Below are 21842 nucleotides of genomic sequence, written 5' to 3'. Positions count from 1 at the left end.
ATAATTTTATGCGGCCCCCGAACGCTACTATAAAATTCCAAATGGCCCTCGGCAGAAAAAAGGTTCCCCACCCCTGGCTTAAAGGGTGTTCCAGAAATGACACTCACCCTCATCCATTTTCTCTGAGAGTTCTGTTCTGGAATTCACCCATTCCCTACTGATCTGTTTCTTGACCTGTCCTAAACACTGGCTGAGCTGACATTTCTGGCCATTTTTTGCCATCAGTGGTTACAATGTTGACCGCTGAAGCAGAGACCAGCGAGACTAAGCAAATTCTGTAACAAAAGCTGAGGGGGATCGGGAACGGCGATTATCATTTATGAATTATATTAAAAAAAAATATTAATATTCTATGGGACACCGCTTCACCTTTAAAAGTAACAAATCAATTACAATATAAAATACAGTCCAGAATACAGTCTTGACTAGTTTTAATTTATTTTTCTTAAACAAAATAAAAAACAAAAAATGTGAGTGGCAATAAACCCGATTTTAATATTTAAAGGCTAGAAAATTCTGTTTATAGGGAATCTGTCAGTAAGATCACAACCCCAAACAACACACATGTGCAAGCAGGTCTTTGAAATGTAAATACATAAACACCTTTTACATGTTCTATCTGTTGCTGCATTCTCGAGTAAAATATGTTTTGATTAACATGCAAATGAGGCATTCATTATTTTGGGTGTGGCAGAGCACTTAACAAGTCTCTGCTTCCCTAGGTGGCTTCCTCACCCAGCACCAGCCTCTTTAGATTGGTCGATAGCTCACAGAGGCTTAGTAAGAGTAGTGTCATGTTCAGAGCAGTGATAAGGTTTTATCCGAGAATGCTTGGCTGATAACCAAGTATCTTCTGCGTGCTTGAATAATTTTGCTTGAGTCCCCGCTGCTGCATGTCTCGCAGCTGTTTGACAGCCACAACGTATGCAAAGACTGCCTGTTTATTAGGTAATATGCATAACACCTTATCGGAGCACATTTGCTCATCACTAGATCAGAGCACTTTATGCCTCATTTGCATATGAATGAAAACACAAATTACTCGGGAATGCAGCAACAGATAGAAAATATAAAGGTGTCAATGGATTTAGATTTCAAAGAATTTATTGTCATGTATGCATTTTTAAGGGGCTCACGTTACTGATAAATTCTCTTTCAAGTGGTAAGATAAGGAGGTGAAAAGGCCAGCATTACTCTGACATATTTATTCCGATTTAATCCAGAAAAAAAGTGATGGAAGTCAATGCTACAAGGACTTATGTATACAGAAAAAAATATGATATTTTTGTCTATATTGCTGTAGAAAAGCATTTACTGAAAGCCGTATCTTCACATGAATGTGGCGTATTTGAGGACATTACTCTGGTAGGTAATGAAATACCAGTTACAACAGCTGTAAATGATGTTCTGTCTCCAGTAAATATAAGACAAATGGTGCAGCAGACAGGGATGATAGATTATTATGTTTAATGTGAGCGTTGAGCTGTACGACTAGAAGTCAAAATTGTGTCAGTTCAAGCTACTAATGCGCCGGGTCATATGGCTTTAATGTAAACCAGGCGGCCTATATCTAGTAAAAAGAGATAGTTTACTGAAACAAATTGCTGCCTGATTCCACATGAAAGCTATAAATGCTACCTCAGAGTGGACAAGACATGATTTTACCACTGCACATGGTGCAATAACAGTTTTGAAGATTGGTGCTAATATAATAACTGCTGAACCTAAAACCACACAAAGCAAAAAAGGAAAAAAAAAAAGAAAAATTAAATAAAGGTGTGAACTGGAGCTTATATGTTGAGATCTTAAAATGGCTGCAAACATGGATGAGCGCTGATCTAGCAGGCAAACTTTCACTGAAACGGTCACATCATAAAATGGGGCACTGCCCTAAGAATTCCCATAAATGTGATGATACTTAATGGGGGCGACGAATTGAAGATTTTTCGCCAGATATCTAGTGAAAAAAAAAAAAGGTTTGAAGAGTTGTAGAAATGCATTTACACGCCCCAGCTCTGACAAAGTGAGTGGTGTGTGGGCAGGATGGGGGGTGTGACTGGGCGTGGGGACCCCCGCTCATCAATTCATGTACTTTTTAATGAATCAGGAGCATCAGCCTCGACAAGCCCCCTCATCAAGACCAGCAAGAGAATCTCCAGTCTTAATGAAGCGCCTCCATTGTTATTAAAAACCATCAAATCTCTACTCCTGATGAGCGATTTATAGAAAAGTTTTGGGTCGTCATTATGGTTTAAAAAGAGAAAACACAGTAGTATGACAATAAATGGCTTCACCCAACCACTAACCAAGAGTGGAGAAAAAGTTTTGGTGTTTTCATTCATATTCTCTGAGAAAAGGGCAAGAAAGTAAAAATTCTGCAGGGGTATGTAAACTTTTGAGCACAACTGTATGTCTATCTACACTGCTCAAAAAAATAAAGGGAAAACATAAACAGAATATAACACCAAGTAAATCAAACTTCTGTGAAATCAAACTGTCCACTTAGGAAGCAACACTGATTGACAATCAATTTCACATGCTGTTGTGCAAATGGAATAGGCAACAGATGGAAATTATTGGCAATTATCAAGACACCCTCAATAAAGGAGTGGTTCTGCAGGTGGGGACCACAGACCACATCTCAGTACCAATGCTTTCTGGCTGATGTTTTGGCCACTTTTGAATGTTGGTTGTGCTTTCACACTTGTGGTAGCATGAGACGGACTCTGCAACCCGAACAATTGGCTCAGGTAGTGCAGCTCATCCAGGATGGCACATCAGTGCGAGCTGTGCCAAGAATGTTTGCTGTGTCTGTCAGAGTAGTGTCCAGAGGCTGGAGGCGCTACCAGGAGACAGGCCAGTACACCAGGAGACATGGAGGGGGCCGTAGGAGGGCAACAACCCAGCAGCAGGACCGCTACCTCAGCCTTCGTGCAAGAAGGAACAAGAGGAGCACTGTCAGAGCCCTGCAAAATGACCTCCAGTAGGCCTCAAATGTGCATGTGTCTGCACAAAAAGTTAGAAACCGACTCCATGAGGATCGTATGAGTACCTGATGTCCACAGCAAACCTTCTTGCCACAGCTCGCATCCTGGATAAGCTGCACTACTTGAGCCACTTGTGCTACCACAAGTGTGAAAGCACAACCAACATTCAAAAGTGACCAAAACATTAGTCAGAAAGCATTGGTACTGAGATGTTGTCTGTGGTCCCCACCTGCAGAACCACTCCTTTATTGAGGGTGTCTTGATAATTGCCAATAATTTCCATCTGTTGTCTATTCCATTTGCACAACAGCATGTGAAATTGATTGTCAATCAGTGTTGCTTCCTAAGTGGACAGTTTGATTTCACAGAAGTTTGATTTACCTGGAGTTATATTCTGTTGTTTAAGTGTTCCCTTTATTTTTTCGAGCAGTGTATTATATACAGTACAGACCAAAAGTTTGGACACACCTCATTCAAAGAGTTTTCTTTATTTACATGACTATGAAAATTGTAGATTCACTCTGAAGGCATCAAAACTATGAATTAACACATGTGGAATTATATAATTAACAAAAAAGTGTGAAACAACTGAAAATATGTCTTATATTCTAGGTTCTTCAAAGTAGCCACCTTTTGCTTTGATTACTGCTTTGCACACTCTTGGCATTCTCTTGATGAGCTTCAAGAGGTAGTCACCGGAAATGGTCTTCCAACAGTCTTGAAGGAGTTCCCAGAGATGCTTAGCACTTGTTGGCCTGGCCCTTTTGCCTTCACTCTGCGGTCCAGGTCACCCCAAACCATCTCGATTGGGTTCAGGTCTGGTGCCTGTGGAGCCCAGGTCATCTGGCGTAGCACCCCATCACTCTCCTTCTTGGTCAAATAGCCCTTACACAGCCTGGAGGTGTGTTTGGGGTCATTGTCCTGTTGAAAAATAAATGATGGTCCAACTAAACGCAAACCGGATGGAATAGCATGCCGCTGCAAGATGCTGTGGTAGCCATGCTGGTTCAGTATGTCTTCAATTTTGAATAAATCCCCAACAGTGTCACCAGCAAAGCACCCCCACACCATCTCACCTCCTCCTCCATGCTTCACGGTGGGAACCAGGCATGTAGAGTCCATCCGTTCACCTTTTCTGCGTTGCACAAAGACACGGTGGTTGGAACCAAAGATCTCAAATTTGGACTCATCAGACCAAAGCACAGATTTCCACTGGTCTAATGTCCATTCCCTGTGTTCTTTAGCCCAAACAAGTCTCTTCTGCTTGTTGCCTGTCCTTAGCAGTGGTTTCCTAGCAGCTATTTTACCATGAAGGCCTGCTGCACAAAGTCTCCTCTTAACAGTTGTTGTAGAGATGTGTCTGCTGCTAGAACTCTGTGTGGCATTGACCTGGTCTCTAGTCTGAGCTGCTGTTAACCTGCGATTTCTGAGGCTGGTGACTCGGATGAACTTATCCTCTGCAGCAGAGGTGACTCTTGGTCTTGCTTTCCTGGGGCAGTCCTCCTCATGTGAGCCAGTTTCTTTGTAGCGCTTGATGATTTTTGCCACTGCACTTGGGGACACTTTCAAAGTTTTCCCAATTTTTCGGACTGACTGACCTTCATTTCTTAAAGTAATGATGGCCACTCGTTTTTCTTTACTCAGCTGCTTTTTTCTTGCCATAATACAAATTCTAACAGTCTATTCAGTAGGACTATCAGAGCTGTGTATTGTGAGGTAGCGCTGTCATTCAAGTAGGGGATACTCGCTCAGCAGCCACAAAATCAGATCCGGCACAGGTTTTCATAAAGCATAACACAGTCCATGCGGTTTATTCCTCCTTCATAAACCCATAGAAGCAACTTAAACAGCATTACAGCATAGCGTCCATTATAGCTTCACTCTGGTTAAGCCTGTGGTCACACAGGTTACTCAATGTCCATACTCAGGCTCCTTAGCCTCATCATTATCTCACCCACGTCAGGGTTTCCTCATGGCTGTTTCCCCACGCTGCAGACATCCACTCTCTTCTCTGGGACACTCAGACGCTGGCAGCCATGACACACAGCCACTCCACAGGCTGTTAGCCAGGAGATGCTTCTCCTAGCGGGACCTTCCACACTGGACCAACCGGGTCCCAGCATTCACCTCCATGTGACCTACCCTGGCCACATTATATGGTCCGTAGCCACGCCCACCGGGTCACATGGCTATGACCTCATCACAGGTCCTTCACACACACACACATATACACTTTACAATAGCATTAATAAACACACACCCTGGGTGGGTTTGGAGGTAACTAGTTCCTGACACATTGAACCAGCACCTCAGCAGTATCACTGCTGATTAACACACACATAAATCTCCATCTCAAGGCCACCAACCTTGAGATACATAACGGTCATTCCGTATTTCGCCATTCATCCACTCTCCTGGGACATCCATACAGCGCCCCCTAGCGGACACAGTGGTCACTACACCACAGTATCCACCAGACTTCTGCACAACACAACTGATGGTCCCAACCCCATTTATAAGGCAAGAAATCCCACTTATTAAGCTTGACAGGGCACACCTGTGAAATGAAAACCATTTCTGGTGACTACCTCTTGAAGCTCATCAAGAGAATGCCAAGAGTGCACAAAGCAGTAATCAAAGCAAAAGGTGGCTACTTTGAAGAACCTAGAATATAAGACATACAGTATTTTCAGTTGTTTCACACTTTTTTGTTAATTATATAATTCCACATGTGGTAATTCATAGTTTTGATGCCTTCAGAGAGAATCTACAATATTCATAGTCATGAAAATAAAGAAAACTCTTTGAATGAGAAGGTGTGTGCAAACTTTGGTCTGTACGGTATATACATGTGTGTGTGTATATATATGTATGATACATACTGTATATCATACATATATACACACACATATATACCGTATATATAAAAAAGGCCATAGCTGTGAGACACAGAAGGTAGACTAATAGTAATGTAGACTAACAGTCTGTGAATGCCTCGGGACCCTGAAACAGACGTCCACATGTGTCAGCAGGTTTCACCCATATGTAGTAAAAGCTGACACGCCATGACGCCATGTGAAAGCTGAAAGACACTTTCCGTCCCATTTACCATTTCGGCGAGGCCAGATGTGCGATTTGGGCTTTGCAGTCTGTGGCATGTGAGGTCTGTCAATAATTAGCACGGTTAGTCCGGCTCGTCTGGCAGCAGGAGGACAGTCATCAGCGAGCGTCACTAATGGAGGAAGGTTATGAAAGGTAAAGGTGAGACCGTCTGTTCCGATGTCAGGAATAATGACGTCTCCGCACATTTTCAGGCTACGGAATGTATGAAATCAGGAGTAGATTCTCCAGAGTCGCCAAACATTACTGTAAACTGTCTTCAGCTTATCTAGCGATATTTCCCAATGCATCCCACCAAAAAAGATCTATCCTCAAAAGACAGCCACTACCAATGAGCCCTATTAACCCCTTCAGAATTTTTCTTTTTTGCACTTTGATTTTTCCTCCCCTTGATCCAAGACGCATAACTTTTTTATGTTTCCGCGTATAGTGTCATATAAGGGCTTGTTTTTGCCGTTTTAAATCCCAATCATTTTACTATATGATGTTCCGGCCAAATGGGGAAAAAATCCTAAATGCGGTGAATTTGCAGAAGGAATCACAATTTTGCCATTGTTTTTTTGTTTGTTTGTTTCTTTGTTGTTACATTTACAATGTGGTAAAAATGACACGGGGACATGATTCTCCAGCTCGGTGCGATTATGGGAGTCCCAAACGTGTCCAGTTTAAGCATTATTTTTAGTGGTGTAAAAAAAAAAAAATGGAATTTTTTTTTTTTTTTATTCCTGAGCCAACGTTTTTTATTGATACCGTTTTGGGGTACATATAACATTTTGATCTTTTTTATTGAATTATTGGGGGGTAGTGCACCAATCAAAAAATGTCATTTCTGGTTTTTCCAATTTTGTTTTTCCGGCGTTTACCATACGGTTTACATATTTTACTATTTCGTTCTTTTTTTGGACACAACAATAAAGAAGATTTTTATTTTTTTAAATGTCTTTATGGGCTGATTTACACTTTTAGATATTTTTTATTTTATGTTTTTTTAAAGCTGTTTCGAGATATCGGACTTTTACAGACACAACAATACCAATTGTTTTATTTATTTTTGTTATTATTTCTTTAATTTTTTATGGGGGATAAGGGGGTGGGGGATGATTTTAGCATTCAGATTTAGAAAAAACATTTTTTTAAACTTTTTAAAATTAAATTTTCACTCCTACCTGGGAACCTGAACCTCTGATTATTTGATAGATTCTGCTATGTATGACAATGGTATTATTGGATGGGTCTCATAGAAGGACCGGGATAGCTGCAATAGGGCCTTCAGTAGGGTGGAGGGACAATGAGCACCGAAACGTTTGTGCCATAAATTACTACCATTTAAATGCCACTGTCAAAGGCTGAAAGCGGCATTTAAATGGTTAAACAGCGGCAATCAGAGCTAGCTCTGGTCCTTTCTGTAAGCAGCAGGCTCTGGCTGTATAGCACAGATGGCATCGAACGTTTATGAAGCATCCTCAGCCCGTTCCATACACCCACACCCAACATTGGTTTATCAGTGTGTCCTACATGGGGAAGGTGTATGTTTATCAGTGTGTCCTACATGGGAAAAGTGTATGTTTATCAGTGTGTCCTACATGGGGAAGGTGTATGTTTATCAGTGTGTCCTACATGGGGAAGGTGTATGTTTATCAGTGTGTCCTACATGGGGAAGGTGTATGTTTATCAGTGTGTCCTACATGGGGAAAGTGTATGTTTATCAGTGTGTCCTACATGGGGAAGGTATATCAAAGTCACAAAGAAAGGTCCAGTGTCTGCCCATGTATATGAACAGCTGGCATGCACCGATACATCTCTCCGCAATGAAAATATATGTCCGAAATAAGCTTCTCACTGCGATAACCACTCCATGGACTTCCAGAAGAAAGATATGTGATCGGCTGATTAACGGGTTTCTGTCCCTACAGACATTTTTGTTTTTAATGTGTGTATTTTGGGCAAAATATAATTCTTGCAATTGTGTCTCGTTTCAAATTTTGCACCATTTGCTTTTTATAGCCTGTGTCTATTGTTGGATGCAGAATGAGTTAACTGAGAATCCATCAGTGAGCTTGTTCTGACACAAGAGTTTATAACTCGTTTCTCCCTTCTTCTTATCACGCTTACCCTTATCTGCAGGAGGGTAGCGTCAGCGGTCCCGGCGTAGGAACTCGGACCACGGGGCTGTCAGCAACACAGACTGGAATATCGCAGGACCTGTGGAGGGGCGGAGCGCTTGTAGAAGCACTCAGAAGCTGTAGGACCTAGCACCACGTGACCTGTGATGTCATAGGGGGCGGAGCTTATCGCAGGGACGCTGAAGTGACAGGCAGAGGGCTCAGAAAGCCAGGAGTTTACCCAGTAGCGATGGTCAGGCAAGCCAGAAGTCATACACAGGAGAATCAATGCGGTACAGAGTCAGGAAGAACAAGAATGGTCACGGAAGCAGGAGGTCAGGCACGGGTCAGGCTGCACAGTACAAAATCAGAAAGTCAGAGAGTAGTCTTGGGAAGCCAGAGATCAGAAACACGGGTCGGGCTGCACGGTACAAAATCAGAAAGCCAAGAGACAGAAACCAAAATCCAGACCAGGTCATACACACCACAAACACGGAAAACAGGCGAGAGGCACTTAGCAAAGGCAGGGTCGGACACACTCAGGTATGAAGTATAAACGACAGGGAAGGTTGCTCGCCTGTGGCCATAAATACCCTCCCTGAGACCGAAGAGAGGCTCCAAGCATTAACCCTTCGCTTGTCAGACCAAAATTCCAGATACCATGACATTAACCCTTTGCTTGTCAGACCAAAATTCCAGATACCATGACACTTCTGAGCTCCTCTTGGCTGATTTAGGACTACAAAGCTTACCTCAAATGTCATGTAGTCGTAGATCAGAAATATAAAGACCTAAATTAAATCTCCGTGCCTTATTAAAGGCACCTCCAAAAACTGAGAGTGGAGCCGCAGATGAACGGTCCTTGAGGTGGAGGGATTCCTTCTCATACGTTGAATTTTAAGAACTGCCAGGAAGCCGGCACATTTCTTTCTAATGACATTTTCCTAAATGGCTGCTCATTGTTCCCATATGTCTGTGTGTTACACAAGAAGCCTTCCTCGCTGGGAACATGTATCATCGGTAGGTAGTGACACCTCCGCGGCATACATGTACGCAGTCATCGTCAGCCATGAGCGCCACAAAGAGAAGAAAAAAAAATCACATTTTTAGATAAACCGCTATAGACTACCCTCATCTTTAACCCCTTCTCTCCCAGGCAATTTTTCGTTTTTGTTTTTAATTTTTTTTTCCCCTCCTTTTCTTCCAAGGGCTACAACAGTTTTTTTTTTTTGTATTTTTTCACTGACGTATCAGTTAAAGGGCTTGTAAACTTGTATATTTGCAAGACGAGTTGCGAGTTGTGGTTTTGACGCCACTAGTCCATATAATGTACAGAAATGTGAAAAAAAATGCTATTTGGGATGAAATGTTAAGAAATAAAAATGTTAAAAAAATAAATAAATTCTGGCATGAGTTTTCGAATCTCATTTTTTTACTGTGTTCATCACGAGGTAAAATCTGGGAAATAAGATTCTTCAGGCCAGTACAAATATGTCGATACCAAACTTATTTTTTATTATTTTAATAGTAAAATTTATTTATTTATTTTTTTTTTTACAAAGTTTTACATTTTTTTTTGTTTTTCGACACACAAGGAATTTTTTTTTTATTTTTCTGTTGGTGGAGCTATGCGATGGTGATTTTACTGATACCCTAATGGAACACGCAAGATGATCATTTTTTTATTGAATTTTTCGAGAGAGATGAGGATGGAAAAAAAAATTACAGTTCTAGAGCAGTAAATATTTTTTACAGGTTACTTTTTTATTTATTTTGATAAAATGCACTTTTATACGCGCAGAGAAATCAGATGTTTTCAGTTCTTTTTGTATAGTTGGGTGATTCAAATTGTTCATTTTTTTACTTTTTAAAATCTTTTTTTTTTTTGTTTAAATTATTATTATCTTACTTTATCTTTTACTTCTCTTAGGGTCTAGATCCGGTGATTCTTTGATCGCTTGTCCTGCAGACTGCATTACATCAGTATTGAAATCTATGGTGTAAACAATGGTTTGCTATGAAGCTCAGCTTGTGTCTGGGCTTTACAGGCCCATAACAATGGCGGAGACATGTCTGGGAAAGCTGAACGCAATCTGTCAGTAATCATACAACTTCTCAATATCATTACGGTTCCGGAGCCTCAAAGGGGTTGTACAGGACTAGAACAATACAGCTGCTCTCTTACAGAAACAGCGCCTCTTCAGACCACAGGTTGTAAGTGGTATTGCCCCATTGCTTCATTTAGCGGGAACCTGTCATGTCCAACAACGCTATTAACCTGCAGATTAACCCTATACCCGCCCGTTAATAGTGTGATCAGACATGACCGGTTCCTTTTAAGTAAAGGAGGCTGAACGATACCAGACAAACCATAGACAGACGTGGGCCTGTTTTTTGGATAAAGCAACTATGTATGCCTAATCCTGGACGACTACTTTAAAGTAGTTCATCAAATGAAAATCAAACATATTCTACATTACCAGAATGCAGCAGAACTCCGGCTACATCTTACCTAGAAAAGGAAAAAAATAGGTGTTAGTTCACGAAATAAAAACAACTTCGGTCACATCAAAACCTTCGCTAGCAAAAAATTGATAACATAGTTAACAGGTACATCCCAGTGAAGGATCTGGTATTACAAATGGTCTTGGCGCTGGAGAACTGCTGTCGTTCATTAAAACCAATGTAAAATCAATATTACTAAGTTTCCTGTAATCCTTCACTTTCCCTGCGGGGGCGCTGTATGGAAAATAAAAAATTCTATTGTTCTTTCTCCCACTAATCACGAGGACATGAACCTTCATCAGCCAGATCACCAGAAAAGAAAAGATTGATTGCTCATTTTTTAAATAGGTGAAGATCAAATCTCCTAATACAGTAGTTTTCACTCAAACCTTTGTGATCGCCGACATATAAGAAATTATATGGTGTGCGGGGCATATTCATTAGCTTTCACTGATCATGAATGTGGGACTAAGGGCTTAACTGAGGGGTAGGCACCTTCCTAGGGAGCTGCCTCCTGCTTCCCTGAGGGGGACATATTTTGGGGAGAGAAAAAAGTGACATGGCTGAATGTCTGCGGCCGCCCAGCATCTTCCTCCAGCCGCAGACATTCAGCACATTGACAGTCGAGGAGCGAGCGCACAGGGGAGCAGTGTCAGTCACTGCTCACCCCTTTGTGTCCCGTGCCCCGGCCATTGCTCCCTCCCTGCATTAGAACTTATATTGTGGTTTGAAGGTGTACAGAAGATCAAGCAAGCACTGAGCGTCTAATACACGACCTGGCAGTCATATGATCACCTCATGTCACTGCTCATTACTAACACTCCGCATGCATGCAAAAGAATTGTTTTGACATCCTTCACCGCAGTCACGCTGTGCTATATTTAGACTCCGGTTTACAAGATAAAATGTGATACTGATTAGTTTATCTAGAAAAGTATAAGACTGATCTGATTGTTTAGAATATGAACGCCAAATACCAGAGTGATGAGCTTAAAGAGAACTTGTCACTGGTAGAAAAGTGACCAGCTTTTCCTCTTATTTTATTCCCATGGTTCCCCCGAGTGTTTAGCTGTTTTCCTTTTTTAAGTTCTACATACGGTTACAGAGATATGATCCTTTTTATTTAGTGCTACTTTTTATGGTCTTTGTCAAGGAGGAGTGGCTCACAGGGTAACTCTTCAGAGCAGCCTAAAGACACGCCCCAGAGGATCCTGTGAGACACGCCCCCTTGTAAAGACCATAAAAATTAGGCTAAATAAAAAGGCCAGTATTTCTGGAACTGTATGGCGGATTTAGAAAAATAACTCAGGGGAGCAGGGGGAATAAAATAAGAGCCCACTTTTGACCTAGTGGCAGGTCCTCTTTTAAGATCACTGGTAAGTAAACACACACAAATACCACAAAACACAAAAGTGGCTAATACATGATGCATTGTTTTATACACATACACAAAGATGCACCACCATCCTCTAGTACAATTTAAACCATACTTCTGATATACATGATTGTTCTTATATACAGGATATATATTATACACATATATTTATATATATATATATATATATATATACAGCTCTGGCAAAAATTAAGAGACCACCACATCAAAACCCTGTCATGGGCAGCCCATTCTCCAAACCTGAACCCCATTGAAAACCTCTGGAATGTAATCAAGAGGATGATGGATAGTCACAAGCCATCAAAGAAAGAAGAACTGCTTACATTTTTGCACCAGAAGCAGTGTGAAAGACCGTTGGCAAGCATGCCAAGACTCAAGAAAGCTGTGATTAACAATCATGGTTATTCCACAAAATATTGATTTCAGAACTCTTCCTGAGTTAAAACATTAGTATTGTTGTTTCTAAATGATTATGAACTTGTTTTCTTTGCATTATTTGAGGTCTGAAAGCACTGGGGTTTTTTTAGTTTGACCATTTCTCCTTTTCAGGAAAAAAAAAACCCAAAATGTATTGCTTGGAAATTCAGAGACATGTTGTCAGAAGTTTATAGACTAAAAGAGCAATTTACATTTTACTTAAAAATATACCTATAAAGAGAAAAATCAGAGAAACTGAACATTTGGAAGTGGCCTCTTAATTTTTGCCAGAGCTGTATATATGTGTACACATACACTAGATGGAGGCCCAATGCTATCGCATCGGGAGGGCGGTAATGTCACGATGGGGGCAGGCTTTGCAGCACTGAGAATCTCTCCCTCCATGTGCTCCCCCACCTATCCACTCTCTCTTTTCCCATGTGCTGACTTCTCCCGTCTGTACTCTCTTCTTCGACCTGTCTACCCCATGTGCTATCCCCTATTGTCTGTTGTCTCTCTCCTTCCTGTGGTAAATCAGACTGCCGCCATCTTTGTGCAGACAGATCGCGGCGTTCCCATTAAAATTGCGCATGCACTCCTCCTGTACAAAGATGGCGGCGGTCAGTGAATCATTCGTACGGCGTATACAGTGTGTATGTGTTGCGTACGGCATATACAGTGTGTGTTTGTGTGTGGTGCGTACAGCGTATACAGTGTGTGTGTGTGGTGCGACAGTGTTCCGCTGGTGGTACCGCGCAAGAGGCTGTTTCCATATTGAGACACCTATCGCTTGGGTGTCCCAATATGGCGGTCAGTGAACTTCCTCCTCTTGGAATTCTGGGATATGGTGACATCTGGACAGAACAGGAAATGAAAACATTACAAGGCAATTATATATATATATAAATAAATATATTAATATACATATATAGTATGTACCGTAGAGCTGGGATTCACTGCTATATACAGCTCCTGCACAGGAACCCATTCCAAATTGGTCTAGTAGCTTCATTAATGGATGTCAGAAATCTTTAAACCGATGTGGTCTCCATGGGTGCTGCAAGTGGGAAATATACTTACGTCATGAAATAAAATGAGAGGATGAAAATCTGTGACGGGGAGTGAAAATGCCAAACAGCTGTGAATAGGGACTTTTTCATGGGATCCGCTCTCTCTTACTGTTAGGGTACCGTTACACCTAGCGACTCACCAGCGATCCCGACCAGCGATATGACGCTGTCAGGATCGCTGGTGAATCGCTGGGTGGTCGCTAGTGAGCTGCCACTCAGGCAGATCTCACCAGCGACATCGCTGGGGACGGGGATCGCTACTTACCTGTCAGACGCGGCGATCCTGCGTCCTCCCGCCCGGCTCCATGGTCCAGCAGCTTCTCGCGCGATCAGCGATAACCAGCGGGGGAGCCGGTCGGAGGTAAGTATCACATGCAGCGATATCTCTAGCAATATCGCTGCAACGTCACAAAATCGGTGACTTTACAGCGATATTGCTAGCGATATCGCAGTGTGTAACGGGGGCTTAACTTAGCTATGGTTTTACCTGAACTCCTGGTATTCCCCTCCAGAATCTCAGGACATTCAGTCCATCTGTGAGGCCCGAGATTTCAGTGCCGAGATCTCCATCTGCGCTTGCGCGGAGGCCATTTTCCAGGAAGCAAGCCACCGCGCAATCATGGATGGCACGGCAGAGCCCCCCACGCAGCACGGGACAGAGCCCGGTGGCGGCAGCAGGCACCGAGGAACACAGCGCGGCGGCGGCAGCAGCAGCACACGAGGGACCCAGCGCGGTGGCGGCAAGTAACGGACACCCGCAGCGGCAGCCCAAAAAATGTATGTTTGCATTGTAAGACGCACCCCTATTTCCCTCCAAATTTGGGGGGAAAAAAGTGCGTCTTACAAAGCGAAAAATACGGTAATTAAAAAAATTAACCCCTTCACAAACATGGGATTTTCTGTTTTTGCGTTCTCGTTTTTTGCCTCCCTTCTTGCCAGAGCCATAACTTTTTTATTTTTCGGTACGTATGGACGCACGAGGAATTGTTTTTTTGTGGGACGAGTTGTACTTTTGTACTGGAAAACAGGGGGAAAAATTCAAGTGCGGTGAAACTGCAAACAAAAGTGCAATTCCACAACAGTTTTTTTTTTTTTTTTTACCATGTTCACCAAATGCTAAATCTGACCTGCCATTATGACTCGCCAGGTCATTATCAGATGACAGATACCAAACATGTATAGATTGTTTTTTATTTACGTGGTGAAAAAAAACAACAAAGTTTAATAAAAAAAAATAAAATCAATCAGAGATTGACAGTGGCATTTAACATGTTAGCAGCCGCAGGTGGATCGCAATTTCGGCTGTTAGGGGCACATGACAGTTGATCAAACCAGCTATCATGTGTCAGAAAAGATGCGGGCTCAGCGTCGGACACGGAGCCCGTATCAAAGGGAGGGAGGTGACCTAAGATGTACTTATACGTGATAGGTCGTGAAGGGATAAGTAGAACAATATTTTATTTTTCAAAACTTATGTCAAAGTTCAGAAAAAGAATATAGGAGGTCAAAATGCAAAATATAAGGACAACAGAGGCCAATAGATTGGTGGAAGGGAGTGTTAAAAATTATTGGGTAAAGAGGTACAAAATACTTGCCCCTGGAAATTGCAGCCCACAATACACCAGTAATTCTTGGCAGGTTCATCACAGAAAAATTAGTAATTAAAAAGTGCCACTAAAATCACTGGGCTGTGTAATACATGAAGGTGCTGAGCCCTCCAGAATGAAAGGTTTTTTTCTTAATTTTCTCTCTGCCATTATATTTCAATGTCCCAGTCAAGACAGACTGAATTATTCCAATTTATACAGTAAAGCCGAAAGGCGACACGTGAGCTACAGAAAATAGAAAGTCTCATCCTGCTACATCTGCTTTAATGACCAAAGTGAAAACTGCCATATTTAAAGGGAATCTGTCAGTAGGATCAACCATCCTAAGCCGTCTATATAGGTTATAGGAAGCTGAGTAAAATGATATGTTTTTCTTAATATGTAAATGAGCTGTTAAGAACTATAGGCCGGACATAGATCTCCCTGAGAATCTGCCTGTAAATAAAAGGGGGCATTTCCAGTGGAGACATGTAATGACTGACAGTCTGCTCTCCTGATCTACATGTCTCAGAGTTGGAACACCCTCTTTCATTGAAATAAGCTCTGGAAGAGTTTTTTCAGGGAGGTCTGTATGGGGCCCATAGAAATTAACAGCTGATTTACATATTTAAAAAAATTGTGGATTTCTCTAGAATAAGACATCGGAACACAGATATCCAAAGACATACCAAAAGGCAATTTAGATTGTGAGCCCCATCGGAGACAGTGATGATAATGTATGTAAAGCGCTGTGGAATATGGCTATATAGGTAAAAGCATAATAATAATAATAGGTATTTTTTTCAGCTACCTATGACCTACATGTGCATACAGATGGCTTAAAAGAGGTTATCCTACTGACAGATTCCCTTTAAAAACAATACATTTGTCTCATCATTTAAAAAAAAACCCACTGGTTTAGAGAAAATATTTTCTAATAATTACTTAAGAGAAAAGAATTCTCAACATAATCTTTGCCAACTTAAAATCCTTTTTCTGTATGTTAAGCTCTGTGTCCCAAGGCTGAATATTTTAGCTGAGTAAAGGAAAAAGACTGGGCCTTCATTGTAGTTCAATATGTCTGGAAGGGGGAACTATGCGGTCAGTTTCTACAGTAATAACAAAATATTTCAAAAATGCTACAAATATTATAATTTGCTTCCTTCATGGAGAAATTACATTAGCGAGTTGAAACGCTTCACATAATGAAATAGAAGAGATGAGAATTGCTGTGGATGGAACACAGAGAATGGAACATGTGGACAGAACAAAGAGAATGGAACATGTGGACCGAACACAGAGATTGGAACACGTGGACAGAACATAGAGAATAGAACATGTGGACGGAACAAAAAGAATGGAACACGTGGACGGAACACAGAGAATGGAACACGTGGACGGAACAAAGAGAATGGAACACGTGGACGGAACAAAGAGAATGGAACACGTGGACGGAACAAAAAGAATGGAACACGTGGACGGAACACAGAAAATGGAACACGTGGATGGAACAAAGAGAATGAAACACGTGGACGGAACAAAGAGAATAGAACACGTGGATGGAACACAGAGAATGGACCACGTGGACGGAAAACAGAGAATGGACCACGTGGACGGAACAAAGAGAATGGAACATGTAGACGGAACACCAGAGAATGGGACACTTGGACGGAACAAAAAGAATGGAACACGTGGATGAACACAGAGAATGGAACACGTGGACGGAACAAAAAGAATGGAACACGTGGACGAACACAGAGAATGGAACACGTAGACGGAACACAGAGAATGGAACACGTGGATGGAACTAAGAGAATGAAACACGTGGACAAAACACAGAGATTGGAACACGTGGAATGGAACACGTGGACGGAACACAGAATGGAACACGTGGACGGAACAAAGAGAATGGAACACGTGGACGGGACACAGAGAACCGCCTGGAAGTTTTACTGATTTTCTGGTTTACTCTTGAGACTCAATGGGGGATATTCATTAAAAGTAAATTCACCATATTTACAAGCAGAGTTTATTATCCCCTAATTGGGTAGTAAAATGCATGGGAAATTCATTGTGCATGATGAAGGAGACTTCTCTGAAGCTGTGCATTAATCCTCCGCTTTAATGACAACAACAAAAAAAAAAAAAGTTTTTCTTCCAGTATGTATATCAAATAATTTACTCATCAATTGGAAACTGCAGGCTTTATTGTTTTTTTTCCTATGGTAGCTACATAATAACGTCAAGCAAAAGAAACATAGGGGCAGCCATTGTGATCTATTTTTTTTCCCTCAAATAAAATAATAGTAAGTGCCCCATAAAATGGTGCATAGGAGAAGCTCAGTTGATTGCTCCATTTCTGTTAAGTTGGCTACAAATATAAACAGCCTTTGAGTAAAATCACAAATCTTAAGTCACAAAGATGTTTTTTTTTAATCTGTTTGTACATCCTGAGTCTACTGGTTCATGTACACAACGTCAGACATAAAATAGACTAACACACGTATTGCAATGGATCAGGGTAAATTTATATTCCACTCATGGGTAAAATTATGAATTTCATTGTGCAGTGTATTATCAGATTTATTTATCAAAATTGCATAATGTGTCCAGTTAAAGAAGTTGTCTTCTACTTGGGCAACTTCTCCTCATACCCCATGCTTAGCCCCGATAAAATAAAAAAGCTTATACTCACCTCCCATGCCAGCACCGTTCTCTAGGGTTCCTGTGCTGTTTTGACACGTGACTCCAGTGCCCAATCAGCGCTGACGTCACTGTCTCTGCCTCCTGTTGAATTGAACAGTCCTAAGGCGGGCACAGTGATGCCGGATCAGATTGGGTGCTGGAGGCACGTGTCACAACAACCACAGAAGAACTCCAGAACTGCGAGTGCTGACACCACGGGAACAGCGCCACCGAGGGAGGCGAGTTTTTTTTTATTTAATTGGGGCCAAACATCAAGAAGGGGTTGTCCAAGTAGTGGACAGCCCTCTAACCATGATAAATTTGGTTAAAAGGTCCACTTTAATCCAATAAAAATGTTTGAAAATATCCAGTCAACCCCTTTTTCCATCTTCAGGGGGACGAGGCAGGGCTGTCCTCTGTCACCTTTGTTGTTTAATATTGCCCTTGATCCCTTACTAAGATATCTGGAGATGATCCCTTCCTTTGGGGGCATAGGGGTCGGTCACCATACACTTAAAACGTTGGCATTTGCTGATGATATCTTACTCATGATATCCAATCCTAATGAATCCATTTCCTCTATAATGGACGCCTTTAATGAATTTGGAGCAGTTTCGGGATTTCGTATAAACTTTAATAAATCTCATGCTTTAGCTATTTTTAAAATTGCTCAGAAACGGTGGCCGTTCCCTTTTCCTTTTCAGTGGAGGAGAAATTCTTTACCTTATCTTGGCGTTGACCTACCATCAAATCCTCATGATATCTATAAATTAAATGTTCAGCCTCTTATTTCTGTAGTTATACAAGAAATTCAATCCTGGAAATCCCTTACATTATCCTTTGCAGGTAAAGCCCATCTAATTAAAATGATCTCTTTCCCTAAAATACTCTTTCCTTTACATGCAAATTGCCTCTTGAGAAAGAAAGAGGACTTTTACTCTACAGTGCCACCTATTGGAAGTAGTGATCCTACAAGTCACAATCAACCCTTTAACGAGTCTTGTAATATGACTTAGGATAAAAGCCAAATCAGAATCTCAATTTGCAGACACGGTGTTTCGTGCTATTGGCTCTCGTCAGTGCAAAGTATGAGATCTGATTTGGCTAGGTGAGAGGCTCTGGACTGAGATCTAAGAGGTAAGGTTTCTCCTTGCGGAGAGTGACATGCCAGCTCTGGCTTGTCAAGGTAAGGTGGCATGTCACTCTCCGCAAGGAGAAACCTTACCTCTTAAACCTCAGTCCAGAGCCTCTCATCTAGCCAAATCAGATCTCATACTTTGCACTTACGAGAGCCAATAGCACGAAACACCGTGTCTGCAAATTGAGATTCTGATTTGGCATTTATCCTAAGTCATATTACAAGACTCGTTAAAGGGTTGATTGTGACTTGTAGGATCGCTACTACCAATAGGTGGCGCTGTAGAGTAAAAGTCCTCTTTCTTTCTGAAGAGGCAATTTGCATATTATTTTCCCAGAGGAGCATTGCATGGCGAATAAGCCTCCTTACCTTGACAAGCCAGAGCTGGCATGTCACTCTCCGCAATGAGAAACCTTACCTCTTAGACCTCTTTCCTTTACAGACGCTCCCGGTTCTACTTTCTAAAGCTGATGATAGGCTACTGACACGAGCCTTCCGCCAATTCATTTGGGGCTCAGAAGGGGGCTCTAGAATTAGTGTTTTTAAGCTACAGCAAACCAAATCTTTGGGTGGACTTTATCTCCCAAATTTACGCCTCTACAGTATAGAGGCTGCTTTTCGCCATTCCCTTGATTGGATATTCGCCTTTAATCGCTTCACTAATACCCCAATAGATGAGGCCATGTGTAGACCCTTCAGCCTCCCAGCATTAGAGATAATCCTCTATTATGGTCGGTAATCTTGGGATGGCGTCAAGCTAGACGAGTTAGCGGTCTTAACCCCCACATCTCGATGTTTCTTCCCTTTCAAGGTAACCCCTCTTTTCTACAAGGCAAGTCAGCTCTCATTTACAAGGTGCTTGGAAACAATGGGTGTAGACTGGTCCGAGATACGTTAACAAATAATCAATGCCTTCTTGCCTTAGAGGACATGGCTTTCAAATACCCAATCCTTACAGTAGACTATTTTAGTATCTCTCAAATTAGACATTACGTAAGCTCAATATTGCGAGACATACCGGATGATACTAGAACACACCCTCTAAATTTAATATCCATTAAAGCCCAAATGGGAACTTATTCTATGAGTCTTATATATAAATCATTAAAGCCTTCTATACATTGGTCAGACTCTTCACCAGGCCCTGGAAAATGGGTTGCTCAATTAACGAACTGTCGGGTAAATGACCTTTTGAAATCCACTCTGCGTATTAACTCTATATTACCATATGACAGTTACATAACCATGTCTCTTATGATATTTCATAGAGCATACTTCTCCCCGGAGGTCAAGTCTAAAATGTCCCCCTCAGGGGACTATCCCTGCCCTAAATGCTTACACTCTCCAGCTGATATTTTCCATTGCCTTTGGGACTGCCCAAAAATAAGGGAGGTGTGGGATACTCTTCTGCAACATCTCATCAACACTTTTGACATATCTATCTCTCTCTCCCCGGAGTGGGCCATATTTAATATTCTCGCACAGGACCAGTTGGTGAGGCTTTCTGTCCAGCAGCGCCCCATCTTGTTCATATGGGCTGCAGCCACACGTAAAAGCATTCTCCATTTGTGAGCACAGGATGCAACACCTTCTTTAAGCTTAATTGCTACAAAAGTAACATATCTCTTCAAAATGGATTGGATAGAGACCTTACTTAATAAAGAAAAAGACACTGACCGCTTTTTTTTCACATGGTCCTCTTTTATCAATACTCAGACATCTTCCACAAGCCAGGCGATACATAGTTGTTTCCAGCTCACCAACTGGTATATGAGAGAGCAGCTTGCCAGTAATATCCCTGTTAGACAGGATTGAAATTGTGTTACGAAGTTATGGAGTTTGCCCGGGGGAATGGAGGGGGAGGGGCGGGGGGTTATAGTTGAAAAAATGCCGTCTAATGTTAATAATATTGCATAAATGTTCTTCTGTTATGTTATTGGACATTATATGTATACTTTGTATTACACTCAATAAAGACGGTTTAAAAAAAAAAAATGTTTGAAAACAGATGGTCGGCCATTATGACATCACTGATGGTCGGCCATTATGACATCACAGATGGTCGGCCATTATGACATCACTGATGGTCGGCCATTATGACATCACTGATGGTTGACCATTATCATATCATAGATGGTCGGCCATTATGACATCACTGATGGTTGGCCATTATGACATCACAGATGGTCGACCATTATGACATCACCGCTCGCAGTTACTTATGCTGTGTACACAGGATTCTGGCTGCCATTTTGGCTCCCTAGTGACTGAGTGCATTTGCAATTTTTCGCTATGGCTGAATTTCTTCTAGACAAGCTTCAGGTAGAAGGATTATTGGAGATTATTTACACCCATTGCTCTGACATTAAGCTTCTACCACCCGATGGCGTCCTCGGCTTCACTCACCGGCTGGTGGTGGAGCTAGTGCAGGACTGCCTGACCAAATACCACCAAGACCGTCTTACCTCAGAGTATCTGACGGATTTAACCCGAAACATCAGGACATTACTACAGCAGGCTGGAGAAAGATCTCAAGATGGAGATTTGGCTTTTGTTAACGAACTGGCCGAAAAAGTCCTGTATGTGCTGGAAGGTCCGGCCCGCTCCCCGGAACGCCTGGAGACACCACAAGGCGAGTACAAAGACGGGGAAAATGTCCCCCCGGAATCCCCGCACCCTAACACGAGTCAGGCGGGGCCGAGCAGCGATCTGACCACAGAAACCCCTGAGCTGCCGGATCCTGAGAGTGTGATCTGTGAGATCCCGGAGATCCACGAGCCTGCCACTGAGACACCAGAAGGCGACGACAAAGACAGGGAAAATGTTCCCCCGGAAT

General features: G+C 42.0%; 2 protein-coding genes across 3 annotated transcripts in view; one reads left to right on the top strand and one right to left on the bottom strand.

Annotated features, from left to right (window-relative positions):
* Positions 1–21842, bottom strand: part of CMSS1 (cms1 ribosomal small subunit homolog) — a 390654-nt gene that overhangs the window by 139873 nt on the left and 228939 nt on the right. The window lies entirely within an intron of this gene.
* The window catches only part of FILIP1L (filamin A interacting protein 1 like), a 319236-nt gene that overhangs the window by 85028 nt on the left and 212366 nt on the right, over positions 1–21842 (top strand). The gene's annotated exons all lie outside the window — the stretch shown is intronic.

The sequence above is a fragment of the Dendrobates tinctorius genome, unplaced genomic scaffold (genome assembly GCF_039654945.1).
Source record: "Dendrobates tinctorius isolate UK_male_01 unplaced genomic scaffold, ASM3965494v1 ptg000084l, whole genome shotgun sequence".
NCBI lineage: Eukaryota > Metazoa > Chordata > Amphibia > Anura > Dendrobatidae > Dendrobates > Dendrobates tinctorius.
The sequence above is the reverse complement of the archived record's forward strand: the minus strand, read 5'-3'. Positions and strand labels throughout refer to the sequence as shown.